This window comes from Arachis stenosperma, chromosome 2, assembly GCF_014773155.1.
Source record: "Arachis stenosperma cultivar V10309 chromosome 2, arast.V10309.gnm1.PFL2, whole genome shotgun sequence".
NCBI classification, from domain to species: domain Eukaryota; kingdom Viridiplantae; phylum Streptophyta; class Magnoliopsida; order Fabales; family Fabaceae; genus Arachis; species Arachis stenosperma.
The window spans coordinates 99,908,556-99,914,469 of NC_080378.1; the positions used below are offsets into that span (position 1 = coordinate 99,908,556).

The window sequence follows — 5,914 nt, forward strand, 5'->3', positions numbered from 1 at the left end:
AGGAAAGGTCTTCCTAGGATGATGCATTCATCATCTTCCTTCCTAGTGTCTAGGATTATGAAATCAGTAGGGATGTAAAGGCCTTCAACCTTTACTAGCACGTCCTCTACTATTCCATAAGCTTGTCTCATTGACTTGTCTGCCAATTGTAATGAGAACAAGGCAGGTTGTACCTCAATGATCCCCAGCTTCTCCATTACAGAGAGTGGCATAAGATTTATCCCTGACCCCAGATCACATAGAGCTTTTTCAAAGCTCATGGTGCCAATGGTACAAGGTATTGAGAACTTGCCAGGATCTTGCTTCTTTTGAGGTAGAGTTCTCTGAATCCAAGTATCTAGTTCATTAATGAGCAAGGGAGGTTCACTTTCCCAAGTCTCATTACCAAACAGCTTGGCATTCAGCTTCATGATAGCTCCTAAGTATTGAGCAACTTGCTCTCCAGTCACATCTTCATCCTCTTCAGAGGATGAATAGTCTTCAGAGCTCATGAATGGCAGAAGGAGATTTAATGGAATCTCTATGGTCTCTAGATGAGCCTCAGATTCCTCAGGATCCTTGATAGGAAACTCCTTCTTGCTTGAGGGGCGTCCCAGGAGGTCTTCCTCACTAGGATTTTTGTCCCCCTCCTCCCTTGTGCATTCGGCCACATTGATCAAATCAATGGCCTTGCACTCTCCTTTTGGATTCTCTTCTGTATTGCTTGGGAGAACACTGGGAGGAGTTTCAATAACTTTCTTACTCAGTTGGCCCACTTGTGCCTCCAGATTTCTAATGGAGGATCTTGTTTCATTCATGAAACTAAAAGTGGCCTTTGACAGATCAGAGACTATATTGGCTAAACTAGAAGTGTTTTGTTCAGAATTCTCTGTCTGTTGCTGAGAAGATGATGGATATGGCTTGCTATTGCCCAGCCTATTACGTCCACCATTGTTAAAACCTTGTTGAGATTTTTGTTGATCCTTCCAGGAGAAATTTGGATGATTTCTCCATGATGAGTTATAGGTGTTTCCATAAGGTTCACCCATGTAATTAACCTCTGCCATGGCAGGGTTCTCAGGATCATAAGCTTCTTCAGAAGCTGCCTCTCTAGTACTGTTGGATGCATGTTGCAATCCATTCAGATTTTGAGAGATCATGTTGACCTGTTGATGAGCGGATAATTTGTATGCTTTTTGGCATTGTTTTTAGTATGTTTTTAGTATCTTTTAGTTAGTTTTTAGTATATTTTTATTAGTTTTTAATTAAAATTCACTTTTCTGGACTTTACTATGAGTTTGTGTGTTTTTCTGTGATTTCAGGTATTTTCTGGCTGAAATTGAGGGACCTGAGCAAAAATCTGATCCAGAGACTCAAAAGGACTGCAGATGCTGTTGGATTCTGACCTCCCTGCACTCGAAGTGGATTTTCTGGAGCTACAGAAGCCCAATTAGCGCGCTCTCAACGGCGTTGGAAAGTAGACATCCTGGGCTTTCCAGCAATATATAATAGTCCATACTTTGCCCAAGATTTGATGGCCCAAACCGGCGTTCAAAGTCACCTCAAGAAATTCCAGCGTTAAACGCCGGAACTGGCACCTAATTGGGAGTTAAACGCCCAAACTGGCACTAAAGCTGGCGTTTAACTCCAAGGAGAGTCTCTACACGAAAAAGCTTCATTGCTCAGCCCAAGCACACACCAATTGGGCCCGGAAGTGGATTTTTATGTCATTTACTCATCTATGTACTAGTTTTCTATAAGTAGGACCTTTTACTATTGTATTTAGAGAGACTTTTGGTAGCTATCTTCGTTTTATGCTATCTTAGACCTTTGGGAGGCTGGCCATTCGGCCATGCCTAGACCTTGTTCTTATGTATTTTCAACGGTGGAGTTTCTACACACCATAGATTAAGGTGTGGAGCTCTGCTGTACCTCGAGTATTAATGCAATTACTATTGTTCTTCCATTCAATTCCGCTTGTTCTTTGTCCAAGATATCACTTGTTCTTCAACATGATGAAGGTGATGATTGACGCCCATCACCATTCTCACCCATGAACAAGGTGACTGACAACCATTCTTGTTCTACAAGCATCTGAGGCTTAGTGAATATCTCTTGGATTCTTTAATCGGAATCTTCGTGGTATAGGCAGGACTTGATGGCAGCATTCAAGAGAATCCGGAAGGTCTAACCTTGTCTGTGGTATTCTGAGTAGGATTCAATGATTGAATGACTGTGACGTGCTTCAAACCTGTAACCTACTGGGCGTTAGTGACAGACGCAAAAGAGGGATTCTATTCCGGTAGGGGAGGGAACCAAACCGGTGATTGGCAGTACTGTGACAGAGTGCGTGCATTAGCTTTCACTGCGCGGATGGGAGGTAGCTGCTGACAACAGTGAAACCCTACACGAGCTTGCCATGGAAAGGAGTAAGAAGGATTGGATGAAGGCAGTAGGAAAGCAGAGAGACGGAAGGGAAGGCATCTTCATACACTTGTCTGAAGCTCTTACACCAATGATATGCATAAGTATCACTATCTTTATCTTTTATATTATTTTCGTTCATCATCATATACATTTGAGTTTGCCTGACTAAGATTTACAAGATGACCATAGCTTGCTTCAATGCTAACAATCTCCGTGGGATCGACCCTTACTCACGTAAGGTATTACTTGGACGACCCAGTGCACTTGCTGGTTAGTTGTGCGAAGTTGTGTAATGCCTTGGTATTGAGCTACCCAGTTTTTGGAGCCATTACCGGGGATTATGAGAGTTGTGAAAAAGTATTGTTCACAATTTCGCGCACCAAGTTTTTGGCGCCGTTGCCGGGGATTGTTCTAGTTTGGACAACTGACGGTTCATCTTGTTGCTTAGATTAGGTATTCATTTTTTTCGAAATTCTTGAAGATGAATTCTAGAGTTTCATGATGATTTGTTGAAATCTGGCTGGCTGAGAAGCCATGTCTAATCTGATTGGACCGAGGTTTCAACTTATCACCACAAGAGCTTGTTGATTTTCATCAATTTTGCTTTTGGAGCAGTGATCCGCTAAGGCTTGGCTGACCTTTGGTCATGTCTAGTGTTTTGGACCGAAGCTTTCTTTGAAAGCTTGGCTGGCTGTGAAGCCATGTCTAATTCCTGGACCGGAGTCTTAGACTAGCATTGCACTGATTCCTGGAATTCTCATTAAGAATTTTGATACCTTTTTTCACTTAATTTTCGAAAAACACAAAAAAATCAAAAAAATCATAAAATCCAAAAATATTTGATGTTTCTTGCTTAAGTCTAGTGTCTCATCTTAAGTTTGGTGTCAATTGCATGCATTCATTCATGTGTCTTAAGGATCTTCAAGTAATTCTTGATGATTTCTTACTCTGATCTTTGAATTCTTTTGGCTTGAGTGTTTATGTGTCTCATATAGTGTCAGTAGTACACAAACTGCTAAGTTTGGTGTCTTGCATGCATTGTTATTTGATTCTTGTTGCATTTTGATTATTAAAAATCCAAAAATATTTTTAATTTGTGTCTTTTCAAGTCAATAATACAAAGAATTGAAGATTCAGAACATACTGCAGAGGAATTATACAGAAAAAGCTGAGCATTCAAAAATGCCCAGTGAAGAAGGCAGACTGGCGTTTAAACGCCAGCCAGGGTACCTGGTTGGGCGTTTAACGGCCAAAAAGGTAGCATTTTGGGCGTTAAACGCCAGAATGTATACCATTCTGGGCGTTTAACGCCAGGATGGTGCTAGGGGGAAGATTTTGTTTTCAAAATCAATTTTTTTTTTCAAGTTTTCAAAGTTTTTCAAAACCAAATCTTTTTCAAATCATATCTTTTCAATCAAATGTTTTCAAAATCAATTTCTTTCCTTTTTCAAAGATACTTACTAACAATTAATGATTTGATTGAACATTTTTTGCCTCTTCTATTAAGAAAGGTTTTATGATTGAATCATATCTTTTCTTGTTAGGCAAGTCATCAATTTTTTTAATCATATCTTTTCAAATTGTTTTCAAATCATATCTTTTAAAATTGTTTTCAAATCATATCTTCTCAATCACATCTTTTTAAAAACCATAACTTTTCAATCAAATCTTTTTAATCACATTTTTTTTTAAATAGTTTTCAATCAAATATTTTTAATTTCTAATTTCAAAATCTTTTTCAAAAATCACTTGATTTCTTTTTCACTTTTAATTTTCGAAAATTATCAATCAAATTTTCAAAATGTTTTCAAAATCTTTTAATTGAATTTTCGAAAATTCTCTTCCCTCCTTCCCACATCCTTCTATTTATGGAGTACCACTCCTTCTAAATGCACAATTCGAACCTTATCTAATTAAAGTTCGAACTCTTCTTCTCCTTCTTCTTACTATTTCTCTTTTCCTCTGACACTTCAAGGAATCTCTATACTGTGACATAGAGGATTCCATATTTTCTTTTTCTCTCCTCTTTCATATGAGCAGGAGCAGAGACAAAGGCATTCTTGTTGAAGCTGATCCTGAACCTGAAAGGACCTTGAAGAGAAAGCTAAGAGAAGCTAAAGCACAACTCTCTTTAGAGGACCTGACCGAATTCTTCAAAGAAGAAAAACACATGGCAGCCGAAAACAACAACAATGCCAACAATGCAAGGAAGGTGCTGGGTGACTTCACTGCACCTACTCCTGATTTCTATGGGAGAAGCATCTCTATCCCTGCCATTGGAGCAAACAACTTTGAGCTTAAGCCTCAATTAGTTTCTCTAATGCAACAGAATTGCAAGTTCCATAGACTTCCAATGGAAGATCCTCATCAGTTCTTAGCTGAATTCTTGCAAATCTGTGACACAGTCAAGACTAATGGGGTTAACCCTGAGGTCTACAGACTGATGCTATTCCCTTTTGCTGTAAGAGACAGAGCCAGAATATGGTTGGATTCTCAACCTAAAGAAAGCCTGGACTCTTGGGAAAAGCTAGTCAATGCCTTCTTGGCAAAGTTCTTTCCACCACAAAGAGGGAGTAAGCTTAGAGTGGAAGTCCAAACCTTCAGACAGAAGGATGGAGAATCCCTCTATGAAGCTTGGGAAAGATACAAACAATTAATCAGAAGATGTCCTTCAGACATGCTTTCTGAATGGAGCATCATAGGTATTTTCTATGATGGTCTCTCTGAACTATCCAAGATGTCCTTTGATAGCTCTGCTGGAGGATCTCTTCATCTGAAGAAGACGCCTGCAGAAGCTCAAGAATTGATTGAAATGGTTGCAAATAACCAATTCATGTACACTTCTGAAAGGAATCCTGTGAACAATGGGACTAGTCAGAAGAAAGGAGTTCTTGAGATTGACACTCTGAATGCCATATTGGCTCAGAACAAGATATTGACTCAACAAGTCAATTTGATTTCTCAAAGTCTGTCTGGAATGCAAAATGCACCAAACAGTACTAAGGATGCTTCATCTGAGGAAGAAGCTTATGATCCTGAGAACCCTTCAATGGAAGAGGTGAATTACCTAGGAGAACCCTATGGAAACACCTATAATTCTTCATGGAGAAATCACCCAAATTTCTCATGGAAGAATCAAGAGAGACCTCAACAAGGTTTCAATAACAATAATGGTGGAAGAAACAGGTTTAGCAATGGCAAGCCTTTTCCATCATCTTCTCAGCAACAGACAGAGAGTTCTAAGCAGAATACTTCTGACTTAGCAACAATGGTCTCTGATCTAATAAAGACCACTCAAAGTTTCATGAATGAAACAAGGTCCTCCATCAGAAATTTGGAAGGACAAGTGGGACAGCTGAGCAAGAAAATTACTGAACTCCCTCCAAGTACTCTCCCAAGTAATACAGAAGAAAATCCAAAAGGAGAGTGCAAAGCCATAAACATGGCCGAATATAGAGAGGAAAGAGAGGAGGAGGACGCCACTGAGGAAGACCTCAGTGGGCGTGTA

The 5,914-nt window shown here is 39.5% G+C and overlaps 1 non-coding gene across 1 annotated transcript; it reads right to left on the reverse strand.

Moving 5' to 3' along the window:
* Positions 1 to 4,981: 4,981 nt before the first annotated feature.
* LOC130964317 (small nucleolar RNA R71) lies at positions 4,982 to 5,089 on the reverse strand. The gene has a single exon (XR_009080417.1). It is a non-coding gene; the product is annotated as a small nucleolar RNA R71 (small nucleolar RNA).
* Positions 5,090 to 5,914: the final 825 nt, after the last annotated feature.